General features: G+C 38.0%; 1 pseudogene; it reads left to right on the top strand.

The window, feature by feature from the left end:
* The first annotated feature begins 1,562 nt into the window (after positions 1-1,562).
* LOC122816126 lies at positions 1,563-23,192 on the top strand (annotated as a pseudogene).
* The last annotated feature ends 278 nt before the right edge of the window (positions 23,193-23,470 follow it).

Below are 23,470 nucleotides of genomic sequence, written 5' to 3'. Positions count from 1 at the left end.
TAAAAATCAACTGATGTTCGGGGGCGGGGGACATAGCTCTCAACCTCTTAGCACAAAAAATTTGGACAAAGCCCCAAAAAATAGGGACAAATTTTAAATATTGGTCTTATAATTTTAGAAAGTTGCTAGAATAAAAAATATTGTTTTACCATGCATTTTTGAAGGACATGAAGTCTGAAACTCAAATGCTTACCATTATTTAGTGAATTCAGTCCTAATTGATTTGCCAAAAAAAAAATCCTGAAAACCGCAGATTTTTATGAGAAACAGACCAAAAATATGAGGCAAAAATCTGGACATTCTGCAGAAATCTGGACAGTTGATGAAGTATGGGGGATACCACATAGGTTCATAGGTTGGTACTAGGCTATTGGCCCTAGGGCCTATTCAAGCCTAGCCATAACAATTCCCTGGCTATTTCTTCCCACACTATTTCCTCCCTGGACCCCTGTCTAGCAGGGTGACTGACGTGTTCCCCGGGGTGAAATTCCTTTCTCCCATCCAATCATCAAGGTTCCTTTTGAAGAAAGTCAAAGAGGCGCTCTGCTTGACATGTATGAGCAGTCTATTCCAGAATCTGAGGAGTCTCTGGGTCAGGAACCTAACCCTCCAGAATGTTTTGTTTATTGTGATGACAAAGTTTAGATCCCTGGAGCGTGGGGCTCTGAGGGATTGGGATTTCTTTAAGTGTTGTATGACCAGCAGCTCTGGGTTTGACATGGCCTTGTATGTTAAGCAGAGATTGCCTCGGAGTAGACGATATGCGAAAGAGTATTGCTGGATCACTTTTTTTGTGGTAAATCCTCGTTTTCATTATTTGACTTTCTTTGTAACTTGCTTTGCCCTTCTGCATCTCGCAGTTTTTTTAAATTTATTTAATAAATTGTTTTTTTTTTCTGTTTGGGGTCTGCACAATGCTTAATAACAAACTCCTAAAAAAGCCTCGACTTTAAAATAGAGATAGTATATAACTCCACTTTAATTTCAAGTTTGTTGCTGGCTTCATGTCTGACTCATCACGTCGCAGTTATTCCAGTGTATTTTGTTTGTTAATTAAATGTCCCCACTGGGGGGTTACTGTTGTGCAGGTGTTGCCGCCTAGTACCCCAAACAGGGTTGAGCAATTAAAATGTAGAGATGGGGACCACAAACATCTGTTTCAATGTCCAGGCAGGGGTGCAGCTGCTGCGATTTGCTTAAAAAATGGGCGGACATCAGCATTTTGGATAAAGTAAAAGATTTAAAACATATACGGAGAAAGAGACAGAAAAGGCCTTTGTTCAACAAAGTTTGCCTTTACAGAACAGCACTATCATCGCATTCCTCTCCTGTTATTTAGTTTCAGCTATGTGGAAACAGAATTACTCCATTTGATGTTAAAACCTCCAGTGAGTTACTACTTGGGTGGATCCTTCACGTCCCGTTCTGGTTTGGATTGGCCAATTCGTTTTTTGGGGGGCATGACTGGAGCAGAATAAATAACAGGAATATCTGGCATTTAGGTTAAGTGTATTTGGGTGTCCTTTGTAAGGTAGTATTGTATTGTATTGTAGGTACCAGCCATGCATTCTAATCGGCCTCCTCTCTCACCAAAGAATGAAAGTTTGCTTGCACAGCAGCTGAAGCCTTGTAGTGTTCAGGATCAAGAAAACCAGGTATTTCCTTTGGTAGTGTTTTTGTCCTGAGTTTAGACTCGACACGTTTCTTAACACCCCCCCCCCCTATTTTTTTGTATCCTAGCCACCCATGGATGCTAGGCTACTTTCGGGCAAGCTCTCTCAGAAGATGTTTGAAAGTAATTTTGATGAGGTGAGTCCAGGTAAATTTTAATTGTACATTTTTTTTTTAATATAAAAAGTGTTTCCTGATTTGTGCTTCTTTATGTGTAGCTTAAACAAGCTGAATTGAGAAAGCACCCTTCCCAAAGTGAAACTGAGCCCCTGCTGAAGAAGAACCCACGAAAGTTTGTGGTGCTGCCTATCCATTATGAAGAAATCTGGAGGATGTATACAAAAAACTAGAGGCCTCTTTCTGGACAGCAGAAGAGGCAAGTAAGCTTTTCTCTGGGAGGATACACTGTAGTAATGTGAGCAGATACATAGCTTTGTTATAATGCATACATCTGAACTTGGTACAAGATATCTGTACAAAGTCTAAAGTAATGGGGAAACATGCCCCAAAATATGTAGATTCTTAAATATTACTTAAACTTGCAAAGTTGCTAGAACAAGACTTTAGCATACATTTTCTTAACCGTATGAAATCAAACTCCAGTGCATGCCATTATTTAGTGACTTAATCTCTGTGATTTCTTAATCTTAAGGATCACAAAAGTGAGGAAAATCTGGAGAGTTGAGATATGGCTTAATGGCCCAGTGTGAAGGCAGACTGGGTTCTTCCTCCTATGAAGGAAGGTGGCACCCTGTTTTTGTTATGGTTGCTAAACTTTTCAGTGCTCAGGAGGGAAACTTGTTTGTTAATGAATGTGAAATATTTTGTAGGATCAACATAACTGCAATTGGTGCAAAAGACTAGCCTTTTTTAATCTTGTTTCTTTGCTGTTTAATGTTTCCAGTACATAGTCAACTCCTAAAATAGAATTCTGGGGGATAGGTATCAATTTCTGACGTCTTTATTTTCTATCACCTTTGCTTGTCTCTTGTAAAACTTCTGGTTTCAGCCTAACTGGAGAATTAGGCAGGTGGGTAGCATGACATTTGGCATTACTATTTGGAGAAAATAGATGATGGTGCCAGGACAATTTTTACCTAATTTTGAGCTCTTTGTTCATAAGTTGTGGACTAGGCTACTAATAGTTTACTAATTAGTATTAGTAAGGGGTTTGCATAAGGATACTTGACAAGCTGGCAAAGCAAATTTGGGCCAGACTGTTTCTCATCTGTGGGCTACTGTACATGTTTTGAGCATCATAGTATCTACTTCATAGGCTCTGTAATCAAATATATAAAAATTGTATGTACACGTGTTTTTTTTAATCCTGCTGGGGATTCCCCATCCCTCACTTTATTCAAGCAAGCTTAATCTCCAAATAGTGTGCATGTTAATCATGTCTACTGCTGTTTGCATATTTTTTTTTTGGGGGGGGGGGATTTAACACAACCTTAGTTAAATGCTCTTAGGAACTTCTGTGTTGTACTTAGATTCAATTGATTCTTTAGTGGTCAAACCCCAAAATGTATGAGCACATATAACAAAAATGCTTGCATAGTATGCATACTCTTGTAGTTGCCACTCCATTTTGGATTACTACCCAGTTTTGCTTTGCATTTTTTAAATGTCTGTGTAGTAAAGCTGGGTAAGGCCTTCAGTTAGCTGCAAGACTGTTTTATGTAACGTTTATGCTGCAAGATGCATGGTCAGTGTTTAAAATGCTATTGTCAATAATTTTCTCTAGGTTGGCTTAGCAAGAAGGGTGTACTAAAATGACAAGATTTATAGCTTTGCTGGGGGGGGGATTAAGACTTTGGTAACAACTGGCTCACATAAAATATGCTGCTTGGGGGTCCCTCATACTTGCAAACTGAATCACAACTGACTCTAAAACATGAGGAGGGAGTACATCTTGATAGTAACTTTAAAGGGATTGGCTCCATCATTGGCTGAGGAGGCACAGTAAATATTGTGTGTGTACAGCTGGCTTTCTGTCTTTTGTTAATCAAGGTCCTGTAGTCTTCGGTAAAGTGAAAGGACTCTAGCAAACCCTGGCCTGTTAAGGCAACAAAACATTTGCCCAGAGCAGGCTGTGTGTGATAAAGATAAAAAGGAGCAGATGCCCTCAATTTGTGATTCTCTGGCTGGTAACGTAACTGGCCAGACACCCAGCAGTCTGGAGCCCATTGGTGGTGTAATCGGTTCATACACAACAGAACTGTAGTTTTGCAATTTATTCCATTAAATTGCATAATTCCCACCCTCCATTATTCTGAATGTTTGCTGTTGTAGCTTGCTTCTCTTTCTAAATATACACCTGCATTTCATCTCCTGTACAAAATTCTGTACTTGGTACACTTGGGTTTAGTTTTTTTATGCAGCAAATAGCTAGAAAACAAAAACATTATACAAAACTTTTCCAGCAATCTAAAGTCTTTTGAGCTGGGATGTAGATCTAGTTGCAACCATTTGATGTCCCAATATTTTACAGGTTTAAAAAAAAACTGCTTACAAACTAATTTCATTCTATTCAATTTTTAGTTGGCAGAAGTTAATTCTAATGCCCCCTTTGCCTACTTTCTGTAAGCCCTTACCTCTCTGGAATTGTAAACTTTCTCCATTCTTCTGACTTTACCTCTGGCCATAATGTGCTGCTACTCCATTCCTTTTCACTCTTTTTGATTTCTAACCTACTTTTGTATGAGCCTTAACTGTGTAGCTCTGACCTTTCATAATATCCTCCTGAGTAACCCTATTACAAGAATATAAATGCTATCACTTTTACTCACGCAGGATGTTTGAGTTGTAGTTAAGTGTTTACCATGTAACATGGTAGAAATGCTGGTGTTTGAGACTTGTATGAAATAAGTTGAACTTTCACTTGTTTACTGGCTGAAGATGACCCAATTGGTTTGGGTACCATTGTGGACTGAGTGGAGAAATGTAGCGTGTAGTTCAGAAAGGAATTGTAACTTGTGGTATAATGCATTTTATTTCTTTTTTTTCCCCAATAACTAAAATGGTAGGGGGTCTAAATGAGGCAATATGGGGGGGGGGTGTATTCTTAGATCAGCTGTAGAAAGGGCTGAAGCACATTACTATGCCAGTATATGCAAACAGAACTACAGGAACATAATTACTTCCAAGGTTGTTTACAGTGGGTTTGAGTACTGGTTGGCCTTGCTGTCTTGGCAGTGACTTTTGTATGGTATAGCAGGTCTCTTATGATGCTGTTAAAAGCTTGTTACATATTACAAAATATGTGAACTTGGTCTGACTTGGGGTAAGATGAGGAATTTACTTGTGGAGTGAGCCTTAAATGTCCAGTAACATAACTGTTTATGCATGCCAGGCACAGAAGGGTCATAGCACCGTACTGATGGGTCTCCTTATTGAAATGTCAGTATTCAAAATGCTGAGCACTGTCAAGCTGAGAATCAAACCCATCTCAAAATCACTCCCCATTTTTGCCAGTGGTAAGGCCCCACACTTCTTTCCCCATGTGGTGGGGCAAGCTCCCACATCCTGAACTTTTTTATATATGCTAACTCGGACCACCATACCTCTGAGAAGAGAATTTCAGGTGATGGCATCTTAAGATTTGTATGAAAGGCTGAACTTCTTTTCAGTCTGTAATTTTGGGACTTGCTGTAGAGGATCCCAACACTTCAAATGGCTACCAATGTGTGGTCTGTGACCTATGTTTACATAGGTTCATAGGTAGGTACTAGGCTATTAGCCCTAGGGCCTATATAAGCCTAGCCAAAAAGGTACCCTGGCTTTTGCCACCCAAGAAAATTATTTTCCTGTGCCCCTGTCGAGCAGAGCCACAGAAGTGATCCCTGGGGTGAATTTCCTATTTCCCATGCAATCAAGATTTTTCTTGAAGAGTGCTAATGAGGAGCTCTGTTTGACATAGATAGGTAGTCTGTTCCAGAGTATGGGAAGTCCCTGGGACAGGAATCTATCCCTCCAGCATATTCTGTTTATTGTGGTGACAAGGTTTAGGTCCCTAGAGCATGTAGCTTGGAGGGATTGGGATTTCTTTAAGTGGAGCATGTCCAACAGCTCTGGGTTTGACATAGCTTTGTATGTTGGGCAGAGATCGCCTCTGAGTAGGCGATATGCGATGGAGTAAAGCTGGAGTTTTTTGAGACTGTCTGCGTAGGGCTTCTGTTTGAAGCAGGTAATCCTCTTTGTGAGGTATTTCTCTGGCCTTTCCAGTTGTTGTAGATGTCTTGTGATGTACATACCAAAAGGGGCGTTGTACTCTATAATGGGTCTAATGAGTGAGTAGAAGGGAACAATAACCTTTTTTTTTTCGTGCCTCCCCCTTTGTGGAGTGGGATAACCATGGTGTGCCATTCAGTGGGCACAAAGCCTGAGTTGAGGCTATGATTGAACATGGTACTTGGGTAGGGTGCCAGTTCATTCTGTAGTTCATGTAGAACGCAGCCTGGGATATTAACAGGTCCCTTGGATGCTGTGTTTTTGGCTTTGGAGAGTTTACCTGTGCAGCTGTGATTACAGGAACTTTGCATTCTTCTGGTATAGAGATGGGCCCTCTAAGGGGTGAGAGAGGGGTAAAGTTAGCACTGAACCTATCTGCCAGGATGTTGGCAATATCAGTTGGTTCTGTATATTTAGTGCCATTGTGCTGTAACTCAGAGCAGATCTGAGTGTTGCCATTGAGATTCTTGACATAGCTATAGAATGCTTTGTGGTTGTCTTTAGAGTCAGTGGCAATTTTGTTTTTGTAACTAGCTTTGGAGGATTTTGAGTGATCTCCACTTACTGAGGTTGACCAGGGAGTTCCTCCAGTCATGGGATTTTTTTTTTTTAAACAGTTTCTTTCTTCTGTTGTAGTTAATGGTAGAGGACCACCAGATTGGCTTCCTTTTTTTGGAGGATAGCATCTTGGTTCTATTACGAGTGCACGGATCATGCTATCCCTAAGTGCTTATAAAGTGCATTTGTGTAGGATTCAGCAGTCGTACTGCTATTGTCCATCTGCATGGGTGTCATGAAGTTTGCCACTTATATCTTAAGTGTGAAGTTGGCTTTGGAGAAGATTTTTACAGTGACTTCCCTAATTGGGGGTGAGGGTGGGATGTGGATGTCTAGGGTGATTAGCTTGTGGTCGGATCTGACCAATGAGGAATTGACCTCTGTTGTGGAACACCAGTTGCCCATGTTGGTAATGACCAGGTCTAGGATATTGCTGCCCCTGGTGGGGGTGTGAATAAGTTGATCCAAGGTGTTGGAATTTATGAATTCCAGAAAACGTTGAGCAAAAGAGTTGGTACATGAGAAAGTTTTCCCAGTTAATGGTGGGGTAGTTGAAATTGCCCATTATTAGGGTGTTGGGTTGTACCCTAATACTTTCCAGTGTATCAAGAAATGAGGAGTGGGAATCTTGGGGCATGGTGGGGGGGTCTGTAGCAAGCTACAATTTGGATTGCGGTCTTGCCCAGAGTTAGTTGCACTTGGATAATCTCGGATGCATTGTGCTGTGCAACTAGCCTGGAGGTGTGGATATCCTTAATGAATATGGACATGCCTCCACATTTAGTGCTTCATTTTGGGTTAGGTGGCCAAAAGGTGTGTTATGAATTATAGCCTGGTGATGCAGGGGTGCTCTCGAGCTTTGAACAAGGTCTCTGTCACTGCACAGATGTCTATGTTCTCCATTTTGAGTGCCTCGAGTGAGTGCATTTTGAGGTTTAGACTTCTAGCATTGAGTAGCATTACCCTCAGATTTTGCTTGCTTGTACCTGTTACAGTGGTGAATTTGTCATTTGAACCTTGCCTAAAAAAGGCACTATAGGGGTGTTAAGAGTCTTAGCCAGTATCTGGAATCCCAAGGGCAACAGGTCCAGGCCATCTCTGGCAAAACATCGTGGTTTGTCGATCATGTCGTCCCAGGCAGACAAATACTGGATCCCCTTAGAATGACAGCAGAAGCTTAGCCAATTGTTGAAGTCAATCATTTTGTCCTTGTACTGTGGTATCATTCTGGGTGATGGCAGGATGCTACTCAGGTCTAAGGTCATACCTGCCTGGGCTACAAGATCTGAGAGCTCCTCCATGTCTCCATGTAGTCCAAGGAGGTACGTCTCAGAGTCACCCACCAACATGGACAATGACAGTATCATATTTGTACTTGTGGAGTGACCTGAATGAGTGCGTTATGTGGCGGATCCTGGCAGCTGACTTAACTTTCTCCTTGTTTAGCCTGGTGAGTGGAACATCAGTGTAACCAAAAATTACCGAACTATAACAAACCAAAAAACCAAAACAATGAAATAACCGAAATCTGTAGAAGCGAACCAGGATACGTAGTAAGAAGATTCAGTGAACCAAAACACATTTATTGTAACATTTTAGTGCTTTCATCTCACAATGAGACTTCATCAGAAACAGAACAATTCAATTAATCACATTTAAATACTAACGGAAGCCATGACATCACTAATCAAATTGCTTGATTTAAAGATACATACTCATATAAATCTAAACCACTACTAACCCACTGGTTTTGTATTAGATAAATTAATGTACCAAATATTTAATGTATTAAACATATTAAACTTCTATATTACTATGAAACCTAATATTAATAAATGTTGAATAAAAATAAATATACTTCTCTAATGAAAAATTTATAAATTTATAAAAAATCTCAAATAATGTTAAATACATTATTACCTTAAACTAAAACTTGTATTATCTTGAATTGATATATAATATTCACCAGTAGAAAAAAATAAACCTTACAATATTAATAAAATTGTATAAAATAATTTATATTCTGTTGTCTCTTTCTAATAACATGGGTGCCAATGAAACATGGTCATTTAAACCAGGTGCAAACATCGCAGACAGCCTAAATTGCCACTGGCTCTCTTTCTTTTTTAAATATATTCTTCCAATCACCCCCTCTTGGATTAACATGTACAATGTCTAAAATACAAAACACAAATTTATCAAAATTTTCACAAACAACTGCATGTCTATATAATGCATTAGTAGGTTTTTGATTTTTTATATCATTTAAGTGTTCGCATATTCTATTTTTCAACATACGCTCTGTTTTTTCTACATAGAAATGTCCACTTGCAATACACAAAGCCAAATAAACTACTCCCCTTGTATTACAATTTCCCTTCTTAAAAAATATTTTACTCCTAATGTTGTTTTCCAAAACTAAACTAGATTCTTTGTTTATATAAGGACAGTAGGCACACATACCACATTGCTTTGTCCCTTGTATAACTATTGTGGTGTTGTCTAATCTGTACTCCAATAACTGTTTAACATTATGTCCCACTTTGTTGATAAACCTAGGTTTATTCCCTACTTTGTTAAAAATGTCCTTATTTGTCCTGAATATGTTCCAATTTCTTTCAAAAGCTTTTCAAACCATACTTGTATTCATATTATACTGTAAAATACAAGCCTTGCTGAAATTCTTTGGCATACCATTGAAATCTTTTCTACTACCTTCAGTCACTGTATCAGGACAGGTACTAAGCAATGGTTTGTATTTAGTCCCCCCATTGATCATAAACTTCTTGGAGAATCCTGTCCAACATGTACAATGGATAACCTCTCTTTGAAAACATGTTGGAAATTACAATAAACTCTCTAGCCAAATCCTCTTTGCTTGATGTCATCCGCGTTACCCTTATAGCCTGTCCTTTAACAATACTTATCTTTTGTCCCAAGGGATGTTCACTCTCAAAGTGTAAATAAGCATTACAAAAAGTCTTTTTTCTGTATACTTATGATTTAAATTTTTCTTTTTCTTTAGATATAGATGCATCCAAAATGTTAATAATATTCTTATCATACTGATACGTAAATTCCAGAAAATTAGTACTTGAGTTAAGATGTTCTATAAATTTGGAAATTTCTTCCTCCAAACCTGCCCACAAAATAAATATATAATCAAGGTATCGTAAATACAATTTAATATGTCTCCAAAATGAGCTCCTAATAACATGCTGATCTTCCCAACCCAGTAATACTAAATTAGCATATACTGGTGAACATATCGCTCCCATAGGGACACCCTTAATTTGTTGATAATATTCACCTTCAAACCAAAGAAAATTATTTTCTAAAACTATGCCCATAAGTTCACAAATAAGGTTAACCATATCATTCTCTAATCCTGAATATTGAAAAAGAACCTCTTCAAAAAAGGCCAACCCTTCTATCTTTGGGATACTAGTGAACAGGTCTTTCACATCAATTGTAAGAAAAATAATATCATCAGTATACAGTTCTTGTTTAACACTTCTCAAAAATTCCCAGGAATCCTTTAACAAGTGTGGTACCTTGTTAAATATTTGTTGTACACATTAATCTATAAACACTGTTAAAGGATGAATTTTGGACCCCCTGGCAGCTACAATTGGTCTAAAAGGTGGTTTACTAATGTTTTTATGTATCTTCGGAATACCGAAGAAAACAGGAACCACCGAATCTTTCCTATATAAAAAATCATATATATCCCTATCGATCCTACCATCCAATAAATATTCTTCCAAATAGGAATCAATCCTAGAATATGCTATATTGATCTGGTTCTTGGAAATTCCTATATATGTACTATTGTCAAAAAGTAGATTTAACATTTCATCAGAATAATCCATACTACGAAATAATACAACCCCACCCCCCCTTATCTGGAATCATTACTCGTCTGTTTTTATAACATCTCAAGTCGTTCAAAAGTTCATATTCTCCCTTAGTTAGATTCCAGTTATTACTACTCCTATGTTGTTTAAAAATATTGAAAATATCTTCCATTGCTAACCTTTCATATATCTCCACCAAAGGGTGTAGGGTGGGGTTGTATAAACTTTTTTTCTTAGGTAATGTGTAACCATTCTGATGAGTACACTGATTCATCTCTTTATGTTCCAAATTAATTTACAAATTAAGTTTCCTGGTGTAAAACTTTAAAGCCACAATATTATCTACCAAATCTCCTTTTGTTGATGGAACAAATTTAACACCTTTGGAAAACAATTTAAAATAATCATCGTAAATCAATCTATCTGAATAATTATATACGGTGAATCCTTCTTTCTGATGAACAATACTGTCCCTATTGTCCATTAAACCATTAGTTGGTATAACATTCAATAGTAATTTTTCTTGTGTGGGTAATAGTTCCTGTTGTACTCCCCCTTCTCTGTGTAATACTGTGCCAATCTTTGTGAGCGCCTGACCAGTGGAAAATCCTCACTTTCATGGTGATTTAGATTTTCTTCGCTACCATCCCACCTTCCATTATCTCTCACAACTTCACTGTACCTTGGTGACATGTATCCATTATCTTGCCCATCCTGTATATATTCTGATGGTTGATTAACCTTCCCATTCCTAGTATAAGACCGTCCACCTACTTTATCTACTTTATTAATGTACACCTGCTTGTTTTGATAACACTTTTGGTCCCTCTCCAATTTACGTTTTTTCTTTTGAAAAATATTATAACATCTTTTGTCAATCTTGTCAAGTATCTTGAAATATAATGTACTAAAATGTGAAAACAATAAATCACTTTTAATCTTTTTATCCAACTCCTGAACTTCTAACAATATTTGTTCCCTATATTTTTCATAATACTGTAAAGTTTTTTTAATAAGACCTAAACCTATTTCATCGAAATACTGTATATAATCCAACATAACTTCATCTGTATAAACGATCCCAAAAGGGAATTTATAAATTCGTAAACCTTGTGGTACAATTTTTAAACAAAGACACTGTTTAAAATAAGCAATATCAATTTCTGTAGTTTTGTATTTAAATAGTCTTTTTTCCAAAATATATATCAAGTCTCTTAAAGATGCGGCATTGTATCCTTTATCTCTTGTCTTATGAGCACTTGGATAATCTTCACGTGAACGTTCTATGTTAGAAAATAGAAACTGTTTAGAAAAAACTTGGTCAAATCTATTGTTAGCATCCTGTTGGCTTGCCGTTTCTATCGTACCCAAGTGTTCATTAAACTGTTCACCATTTGTGTTTATTCTACTAGTGTGAATATTGTGAGATACAGTACCTTGCTTTTGGCGAACAAATTGATTCTGAGAATTAGTATTGTCCAAACAAGTGGAAATAGGTGATATATTGACAACTGTCGTGCCTTTATTATTATCTCCTCACTCTTTGATAACACCAAGCTGGCCGTTATGTAGAGTAGAAACCACACTAGCACCACCAATATGACTCGCATTATCCACGGAACCAGAACTTGTAGTATTTGGTGGGTAATTTAAACCTGTCCCGGTGTATACACCATAACCATTGTAACCAGGCGGTATAAAACTTGTCCGTTTGCTAATAAAGGAATGTCCAGCGGCAAAACAAGTCTCCTTCTGGGATAACAGTTCCAACAGCTTAGTCAGCTCTCCTTTCAAGTTGGACACTTCGCCACGTAATTGTCTTATCTCCGCTCCGGTATCCTCGGCGAGAACAGTACCAGACAGGTTCAAATCCTCTAATGTATCCATGAACAGATGTTCAGATAAATAAAACACTGAAACCAAAAATTACCGAACTATAACAAACCAAAAAACCAAAACAATGAAATAACCGAAATCTGTAGAAGTGAATCAGGACACGTAGTAAGAAGATTCAGTGAACCAAAACACATTTATTGTAACATTTTAGCGCTTTCATCTCACAATGAGACTTCATCAGAAACAGAACAATTCAATTAATCACATTTAAATACTAAAGGAAACCATGACATCACTAATCAAACTGCTTGATTTAAAGATACATACTCATATAAATCAAAAATACTACTAACCCACTGGTTTTGTATTAGATAAATTCATGTACCAAGTATTTAATGTATTAAACATATTAAACTTCTATATTAATCTGAAACTTAATATTAATATATGTTGAATAAAAATAAATATACTTCTCTAATGAAAAATTTATAAATTTATAAAAAATCTCAAATAATGTTAAATACACACGAGTAATGATTCCAGATAAGGGGGGGTGGGGTTGTATTATTTCGTAGTATGGATTATTCTGATGGAATGTTAAATCTACTTTTTGACAATAGTACATATATAGGAATTTCCAAGAACCAGATCAATATGACATATTCTAGGATTGATTCCTATTTGGAAGAATATTTATTGGATGGTAGGATCGATAGGGATATATATGATTTTTTATATAGGAAAGATTTGGTGGTTCCTGTTTTCTTCGGTATTCCGAAGATACATAAAAACATTAGTAAACCACCTTTTAGACCAATTGTAGCTGCCAGGGGGTCCAAAATTCATCCTTTAATGGTGTTTATAGATTCATGTGTACAACAAATAGTTAACAAGATACCACACTTGTTAAAGGATTCCTGGGAATTTTTGAGAAGTGTTAAACAAGAACTGTATACTGATGATATTATTTTTCTTACAATTGATGTGAAAGACCTGTTCACTAGTATCCCAAAGATAGAAGGGTTGGCCTTTTTTGAAGAGGTTCTTTTTCAATATTCAGGATTAGAGAATGATATGGTTAACCTTATTTGTGAACTTATGGGCATAGTTTTAGAAAATAATTTTCTTTGGTTTGAAGGTGAATATTATCAACAAATTAAGGGTGTCCCTATGGGAGCGACGTGTTCACCAGTATATGCTAATTTAGTATTTCTGGGTTGGGAAGATCAGCATGTTATTAGGAGCTCATTTTGGAGACATATTAAATTGTATTTACGATACCTTGATGATATATTTATTTTGTGGGCAGGTTTGGAGGAAGAAATTCCCAAACTTATAGAACATCTTAACTCCAGTACTAATTTTCTAGAATTTACATATCAGTATGATAGGAATATTATTAACTTTTTGTATACATCTATATCTAAAGAAAAAGAAAAATTTAAATCACAAGTATACAGAAAAAAGACTTTTTGTAATGCTTATTTACACTTTGAGAGTGAACATCCCTTGGGACAAAAGATAAGTATTGTTAAAGGACAGGCTATAAGGGTAGCGTGGATGACATCAAGCAAAGAAGATTTGGCTAGAGAGTTTATTGTAATTTCTAACATGTTTTCAGACAGAGGTTATCCATTGTACATGTTGGACAGGATTCTCCAAGAAGTTTATGATCAATGGGGGACCAAATACAAACCATTGCTTAGTACCTGTCCTGATACAGTGACTGAAGGTAGTAGAAAAGATTTCAATGGTATGCCAAAGAATTTCAGCAAGGCTTGTATTTTACAGTATAATATGAATACAAGTATGGTTCGAAAAGCTTTTGAAAGAAATTGGAACATATTCAGGACAAATAAGGACATTTTTAACAAAGTAGGGAATAAACCTAGGTTTATCAACAAAGTGGGACATAATGTTAAACAGTTATTGGAGTACAGATTAGACAACACCACAATAGTTATACAAGGGACAAAGCAATGTGGTATGTGTGCTTACTGTTCTTATATAAACAAAGAATCGGGTTTAGTTTTGGAAAACAACATTAGGAGTAAAATATTTTTTAAGAAGGGAAATTGCAATACAAGGGGAGTAGTTTATTTGGCTTTGTGTATTACAAGTGGACATTTCTATGTAGGAAAAACAGAGCGTATGTTGAAAAATAGAATATACGAACACTTAAATGATATAAAAAATCAAAAATCTACTAATGCATTATATAGACATGCAGCGGTTTGTGAAAATTTTGATAAATTTGTGTTTGGTATTTTAGACATTGTACATGTTAATCCAAGAGGGGGTAATTGGAAGAATATATTTAAAAAAGAAAGAGAGCCAGTGGCAATTTAGGCTGGCTGTGATGTTTGCACCTGGTTTAAATGACCATGTTTCATTGGCACCCATGTTATTAGAAAGAGCCAACAGAATATAAATTATTTTATACAGTTTTATTAATGTTGTAAGGTTTATGTTTTTCTACTGGTGAATATTATATATCAATTCAAGATAATACAAGTTTTAGTTTAAGGTAATAATGTATTTAACATTATTTGAGATTTTGTATAAATTTATAAATTTTTCATTAGAGAAGTATATTTATTTTTATTCAACATATATTAATATTAAGTTTCATAGTAATATAGACGTTTAATATGTTTAATACATTAAATATTTGGTACATGAATTTATGTAATACAAAACCAGTGGGTTAGTAGTGTTTTAGATTTATACGAGTATGTATCTTTAAATCAAGCAGTTTGATTAGTGATGTCATGTTTTCCTTTAGTATTTAAATGTGATTAATTGAATTGTTCTGTTTCTGATGAAGTCTCATTGTGAGATGAAAGTGCTAAAATGTTACAATAAATGTGTTTTGGTTCACTGAATCTTCTTACTACGTGTCCTGGTTCGCTTCTACAGATTTCGGTTATTTCATTGTTTTGGAACATCAGTGTGCCTGACTATAGAGTCACCTATGACTAGAGTGTTGGGTATGTTATGCCTTATGGGCTGTGGTTGAGTGGCACACTGAGTTTGTGGGCTGTGTGTCATTTGGGTTGTGTTGGGGGGGTGGAGTTTGCTTGCGTTTCTGCTTTGGCGGTCCCTGATGCTAGGGCAGGTTTTTATTGGGAGCCTCTGCGCATGTAGGTGTTTTGTGTTTCTATGTGTGTGTGTTTTGGTGGTGTAGGTTTTGAGGTACTATGATGAGTGTTTGTGTGGTACAAGTGTTTACCTTCTCCTCTTGACTGTCTAGTCCAGTTTTGGGTGAAGAGAGCTTTGCTTCCAGTTTGGCTATATAAGTGCATCTCTCACAGGTTGTAGTGTTGGGTGGTAGGAGGAGAGGGTTGCCTGTATACATGAGGCAATTGCTGCATTGCCCCAAGATGCCCAGATTCATCAGGTAGACGGGAGAAATCACTGGGAGCTGAGCCTTAGACATGCCTGGATAGGTGCTTATTTATTAAGTACTAAAAACTGCTTTCCTCTAGATAAGTGAGGAAAGTTGAGTGGTGTAGTAATTTTCAACTTATTTAGTGCTTACGAGTTCTGAACAAGTGCTGAGTCCAAAAACAGATTTGAGTGCTGAAACTAGAAAACTCACTAGTTCTAAGAAACAAAATTAAGCTAGAAGGCTTCCCTCCAACACAGGCTTGGGGGTTCAGAAACCTACAAACAGTCTAGACCACTTACAGGAAAGGCAGGAAACAAGCTTAAAAAAAATGTTTTTTTTTCTTTCCCAGATGCTCTTTGTATCCTGAAATCAGTATATGATGTCACTGCACTCAGCTGAGTGAGCAAATGAGATGGGCCCAGGAGTATTCAAACACAAATTTACAAGAGGGGCGGGCAGTTTCAAAGCCATCAAGAAATGGTCAAAACTTCCAGTTCAGTTAATATTCAATGCAACACAATCAATTAAAATGCTGTATTTGAAAAAAGTGCAGATAAAAGGTACTGAAATTCTCTTATATGTCCAGTTGAATACAACTAGATCTTAGCCGGCCAAAGCTCAGGTTTTAAGCATGTGAGTGCGTATTTGTTTACCAGGCAGTGCACTGATCTGAATGTACCATTTGCAGGCACAGCTCAGGAGAATAAGATCACAAACGCTAACGTCCTGTATTTACAGATGCAGACATTTAGTTCAAGAGCAGTCAAAACCTGGATGGATGCTTAACAGGCTGTGTGAGGTGCATGTAAGCTTGAAAATAGCTTTGGTTGTTGATGTGCAGGGATCTTTTGACTATATTGGCACAAATAAGAATTTGTCAAATGTTTAAGGAAATGAGTGGGACATAAGCTGTGAATTCCATGCTGAGACATGGAGAAGGCACTGCTACTGGCTGCTCTAGCAATTACTAGAAAATGATGGAAACCAGAATGGATAGGAGACCTATAGAAGTAAATGGGATCTGGGAGTACCTGGGAACAGTAAAAACAGAATTGGGAGGAGGGAAGTTTAGAGGGAAAATGTCAGTAAATCCTATTCCTTAAAGGGAAATTTTATACTGCATGAAAATTCTTTTGGCTAGTGTGTTACAACAGTTTGCCAGCATGGGGAGGGGAGATATAAAAGCTGGAAACTACTAGTCTTGTGGGAAATCCATTGCAGTGTCAGAACTGGATTGTCTAAAGTGTTTTTAGATTCCTGCAACAGTTTATCCTTTCCTAAAAGGGTATAATGTTGTCTTTAGAAACCCACAGACTGGTCTAGAGTTAGTATTTGTATGCAAGTTATAGGTCTGAGGTTTTTTTTTCCAAGAAATTACTGGATGGTGGCTGAATATGTATTATGTGCTTATACAGGTTGATCTATCAAAAGATTTGAAAGACTGGGAAGCCTTAAAACCAGAGGAGTGATTTTTCATCTCTTATGTTTTGGCATTCTTTGCAGCTAATGATGGAATTGTGTTGGAAAACTTGGTAAGTTGACTTGACTTTGGACGGCTTGAAGGTAGGTGTGTAGTATCCAGTATTAGATGCCATTACCACAAGTGATGGTAACTGGTTCTAATGTCTTAACAATGCTTGGTGTACTGTTGAAAGGTCAGGAACTTAAGTTTCACTTCAAATTTACTTTTTGACCCCTGTACCCACTTTTTTTTTTGTGCCTCTTGCCTTTCTGTATAGTCAGATCAATGTTTTAGAGGTGATCTGATACCATGAGACCAGAGTCACTATAGACTAGACTACCTTGTGTACCTTTGGCTGGTCTAGTATGTGACTCGAGTGCATATAAAAGCTGCAGAATGTTCTGCAGTAGGCTACCTGTAAATTGTACATCTGTTCTGCACAACCCTTCTACCTTTAGTACAGGCTTATCTTGATTCCAGTATTGGTATACTTCATTCATGACCATGTGAGCAAGGATCCAGAAGCTGCAAGCTCTGCATGTATTTACCCTCCCAAGGCTCCTGCTAGCAGTTCTGCAGCTCAACCTTGCCTTCAGGTAAGGCACTCAATGTTGTGGAACTCCACTTTGGTTTTCTGGGGATGTTCTTTGGCAGTCGGGCAGGCTTGAAAACATTCCATTTTTGAACAGTCTTTTTTTAATGTAGTTGCCAGTAATTGCCAGTAAACTAAAGAGCTCTTGAGGGCAAACCATAATTGAGGGTGGGGTTATGTTCTGTGAGCTACCTTTTTTTTTTTAAGATTGGGAAGTCCAACCTGTTGCATCTGCACAAAATCACATCCTGATTACTACCTGGAAGACCTCTTCATCCTTTAAGATTGGATTAAATTTTAGGTTGCTGCTGTCAGTCACATGCTGAGGTGACCTGAGCAGGGTTAGGTTTAGACTAGATATGAGGACAGAGACCCCTACAAAACATGGGTCAAAATCTACTTGTCTAGCTTAGGTTGTGAGCCACCAGACCAAAAACGTGATGGTCTAGTGTTAGTACTTTATGCTATGTATACCTGACAACTGCATATAACTTGGTCTATCACATACACTGCATGCATACTCTGGATAAAGTCTTCCAGGAAGACTGGATAAATCTTGCATGCTTACCTAAAGATAACATCTGGATGGAATCTTTGAGGGGATGCCATGCAAACTCTAGACTGCCTCTGTACCCATCATTTATAGCCGTGTAAAATTATATACCTGAAGTGATTTTTTTTTTTTTTTAAGGCTAGTAAAGGCATCAGATCTGATAAAGCCAGTCTAACAACAGCAGGATAAATTGTCTCTAAAGCCCATAAGTCACACTTACTGTGCCAACCTTTTCCCACAAGAATATAGTAATATACAAAGGCTACAGTAACTTCATATCATGCACTGGGCATGTGAAGCTACATTAAATGGCAAGGGTATGTTAAGTCATCAATACTCTCACTTGCATAATATTGCAGTTTATTCTGACATGGGAGAGTAGTGTCTATTTCCAGGCATTTCACACAATTGGTAACAAAATATTAAAATTGTAGCAGGCAAGTAAACTTGCAGAGTCACTGTCTAGACAGCTTGGTACTCTGCAATTTATAGCCATTTTTGTAGAATATTAAAACCTTTTGTTCTGCAGGTTGCCCGGTTTGCTCAGGAAGTTCAAATACCAGAAGCTCGCTGCTTCTATGGCTTTCAAATTGCAGTTGAGAACATCCATTCTGAGATGTACTGCCTTCTCATTGACACTTACATCAAGGATCCACATGAAAGGTATGTATGCTTTTCTGTAAAGTTAGTCCAGTATCAGTTTATTTAACTGACTTTTCTGTGTAGTTTTGCCACTGATCAAATTTATTAAAGCAAAACCCCTTGTTTCCTTTAGAGATTTTCTGTTCAATGCAATTGAAACCCTGCCCTGTGTCAAAAAGAAGGCTGACTGGGATTTACGGTGGATTGGGGATTACCAAGCACCCTTTAGTAAGTAACTGAGGTGTGTAATACTATGTCTTATAACTTCGGCCGGTACTAGATGTTGGCTGGTACTGAGGTTTGGGAGGGGATGTTGTACTTCAAATGCCTTGAGGTCTGCTTTAAACTGGGCTAAGTTCGTGGTGCATATTCACGTACTGTCCTGATTTTTTGGGGGGGTCTGGCAAAGTGCATAAGTGGAGGATTCTGGCATGTTTATGATGTCTGCATGGGTTTCTTCCCAAGTTTTCTGAATGCCCAGGTTTCCTTCCACATTCCAGATATGCTGTAGGTGGATTCGACATGAAATTGGTGTGTGAATTGTGAACGAAGACAGGGTTAGCCACCTGGCAGTGTGAACTTTCCTCTAGATTGTCACTGAAGTGACACCTTGACCACACATGCAGAAATGTTTTGGGGGGGGGTAGAGGTGGTGGTGGATAGGTGGCCATTGTTGTGGACAAGCTGGGAGCTGTTAACTTTGCCATTGCAAAGTAGTACTTTGGAGGGCTTCATTCTCCAAGTAGAGAATGCTTGATAACCGAGCTAAAATTGCCTTTCACTATATGGTTGGTCTGTGTACTTGTGCAGTGTAACAGTCCTTAAGGGTCTTACTGCAGTCCATAATGCTCTACAAAGGAATGCATGTAGGTGGGGAGGGTAATGTCCTTCAAAGCACACTGACTGTCTAAACTGAATGGGAGAATGCACCTGCTTTGTAGTTATCTCTGCCTTTTGTACTACAGGTGAACGTTTGGTGGCTTTTGCAGCATTTGCTTCCATCTTCTGGCTGAAGAAACGAGGACTCATGCCTGGTCTGACTTTCTCTAATGAGCTGATTACCAGAGATGAGGTAAGTGTAGGCATGAGGTGCTGGATAAGTTTGGCAGGCATAACTGCATGGTGCATTAGTAATGCAGGTGGGGAGGGTAATGTCCTTCAAAGCACACTGACTGTCTAAACTGAATGGGAGAATGCACCTGCTTTGTAGTTATCTCTGCCTTTTGTACTACAGGTGAACGTTTGGTGGCTTTTGCAGCATTTGCTTCCATCTTCTGGCTGAAGAAACGAGGACTCATGCCTGGTCTGACTTTCTCTAATGAGCTGATTACCAGAGATGAGGTAAGTGTGGGCATGAGGTGCTGGATAAGTTTGGCAGGCCTAACTGCATGGTGCATTAGTAGGAAGTTTAAGGAACACCTCAGTCTGGCATTTATTCCTTGCAATCTGTCATCCTCTTGGCTCAAGAAATCTGAACAAAGCTAGAAAGTGGTTGGGCAAGCAAAGGCCCAAAAATGGGGACTAAATGTAAATATTGCTCTTGGGGAAAGTTGGAAATAAAAGGTTTAGTTGCTATGCATTTTCTGAAAGTATATGAAGTCTCTGAATTCAATCCTCTCATGGTTTGCATTTTGAGGAACAGAAGAGGCAATATGGATAGTGAGGTATGTTCTTGTAGTTTAATTGGCATTAGACAGGTTATCAAGTTTTGAGGATTTATGTAAAGAGCAAGCTTTAATGGTATTGGGATAAATGAAAATGCTGATACAAATGGGTAGAACATGCCAGATGTGTAGCACAACACCCTCAACATGTCAACTTGCATCTGCTAAGCACCTTCATTTGGCTATGAGTATCTCTCAGAAGTTGTGAAACAGCTTGTGACTTAATGGAATTTGATTCCCATTTGTATGTATTGGTGCTTAAAAGCAGTATATAACAATCTGCCTGTGGCTTGGGTTGTGGCTGAAGAAATAGTTCAAACTTATGTAAACTAAATATGTAAGTAACTTAGTTTCTGCATTTTGGCAAATGTAACTGTAGTGGTGGATTGGACTTTTTTTTTTTATTTAATTTTTTTTTTTTTTTAGTAGAGCTGCAGTGTGTGAAACAGATACTAGATGCTATTGGTTAAGGTTTGTTAGCCTTGTTTCGGGTTATGACATTGGCTTCACAATTGCCTGTTTGAGATCTCACTAATCCACAGGCTGGAAAACTGTCCATGTTGAAAGGCCACTCATGTTTCAGGACACATGAATGACCACCATGATCCTGGGAACGGAACAGTAGCAAAGAAAACTCTTTGTGCTGTTTGGTCTCAGACTTGGGATCATTTTATTTTATTTTATTTTTATTTATTTTATTTTACATTTGTTGACCGGGCTAGTCTGGTTGGATATATGTCCATTTTCAGCAGAGGCCTGAGGAGAAAAGCTCCGCTATATACTAGTGCCAAACATAAAAAAGGCACTTAAAAACAGCACAGTAGGATAACAATATTATATATTTTGTTAAATAGATGGCCCCTGTGCATTGTAGGGATGTGCAGCTGTACTGTTTTCAGTACAGTAGCTGCAGTTCACATGTGGAAAACTTGAAAATGAGGCATTGAAACTAATCGTGTAGGCTTGCTTGCCCTTAAATGTGCATAAATTGGGCCCTAGGCCTACATATGCCTATGTTCCAGCAATGGAAGGGAGTGCCTTGTGCCTGTCAAAGAATGTGGTATTTGATTGGCACTGCATATAGCAGCATGCTTTGACTACAGGCTTCCAGCTACATCAGAATATGCTGAACCCATGCAATCTGTAAATAGGCTGTGGAGATTAAGGTCCCCCCTGTTATTGCCTGACCATTGTAGTCCCTTAAGAACTGGATCCAAGTATAGCCCAGAGACATTTATCTTAAGCTTATGCATGCTCCCTGAACTTGTATATTCCAGAGAACAGTTCAGTAGAAAACTGCTGTTAAGGCATCCTTCCATCTATCTTTTAAAGACCCATGTTAGACTTTTTGTAATCACCTGGACTATAAAAGCTTTAATCTTGGTAAATTTTCATGGGCAGTTTCCCACTTGGATGCTAGTTTTGCTGTTAAGTCCCAAAGTGATTTTTGCAAAGAGGACTACATTTGTTTATAATTTTGGCTTTAGGATTGATCAGTTTTCAGCTTGCAACCTAGATAAACTTTCTCTGGAATTAAAACTGCCACCAGGCAACTTTGTGGGGTGGTGGATGATAGCAATTCCTAGACTGGTTTTGTGCCAAACATTTCTGTTCCAAACTTGGCTAAGTAACTAGCCTAGCTTCAGTATGGGCTCTTGCTACCCTGCTGCAGAACACCAGACATCTACAGCACAAAAAATCCAGCAAGGATTCATTAATTTTGAACCTGTTTTATTTATTTTTTTTATTTTACATTTGTTGACTGGGAAAGTCTGACTAGGCTCCACAGAGCCTGTTTTCAGCAGAGACCCGGGGAGAAATGCTCCAGATGCATGCTTTTAGAATGTGGGAGGAAACCGGAGCACCTGGAGGAAACTCACGCAAGCGCAGGGAGAACATGCAAACTCCACACAGAAGGCACCCCAGCCGAGAATTGAACCGGAGAACCTCTTGCTGTGAGGCGACTGTTAATATGATGACTGGTATGTGCTGAATTTAACTTGGGCTATGATTTGCGTACACTGTAAGAATCTGCCAATAGCACCATGCTCTTTTATCCTGACGGGGTGTAGTAACAGCTGTTGCAAAACCTTTTCATCTTTTGTGTTCAGTAGTAGTGCCAAGTGTGATGCTGACTTGTCCTGACCTAATTGAGCCACTTTACTTTATAGGGTTTGCATTGTGACTTTGCTTGCATGCTGTTCCATCACTTGGTGAACAAACCATCTGAAGAGAGGGTGAAAGATTGTCATGGATGCCGTAAAGGTTGAGCAGGTACATTTCTTGTATCCAGTTGTAACTGGATTCATGCTGTATCTGTTAAACTTTTTTTCTGAGGTACTCCACTTTCATCTTTGTTTTGCAGAAGTTCCTGACTGAAGCCTTGCCTGTGGACTTGATTGGCAGGAACTGCACTTTAATGAAGCAATATATTGAGTTTGTAGCAGACAGACTAATGATGGAATTTGGTTTCAAAAAGGTAAGGGTTGGTGCACATTTCGTAAGATGCTTTTTATTGCATTAATGGCTGACATGGGCTACAGTGTGAAGACTGTACAGACTGATTTTGTTTTCTTTTAACAGATGTATGACTCTGATAACCCATTTGACTTCATGGAGAACATTTCCTTGGAAGGGAAGACCAACTTCTTTGAAAAAAGAGTTGTGGAATATCAGAAAATGGGAGTAATGTCTAAGGCCTCTGAAAAGACTTTTAGATTAGATGCAGAGTTTTAAATTTTCTGTAACCTTGGATGTTTGAGACTTTGCTGTACAAGGATCATTTTGCTTTTTGAAAGTTTGAGGGTCCTACCTGAATTTGTATCATTTTAGTTGCTGGCGCACACCAGCTTGGTTGGTACCATGAAAGCACTCAACACAAACCTATTTTCCAGCTGGGTATTCATTTGCACCTCCAATTTATACTGTATGTAATTTTCTATTGTGATATTCCAAGTCAGAGTACTGAATATCGAATTCAGTCTGCTGAATGTAAATATAAATATTGAATAAAG

The sequence above is a fragment of the Protopterus annectens genome, chromosome 1.part1 (assembly GCF_019279795.1).
Source record: "Protopterus annectens isolate FY-2018-M chromosome 1.part1, PAN1.0, whole genome shotgun sequence".
NCBI classification, from domain to species: domain Eukaryota; kingdom Metazoa; phylum Chordata; order Ceratodontiformes; family Protopteridae; genus Protopterus; species Protopterus annectens.
The sequence above is the reverse complement of the archived record's forward strand: the minus strand, read 5'-3'. Positions and strand labels throughout refer to the sequence as shown.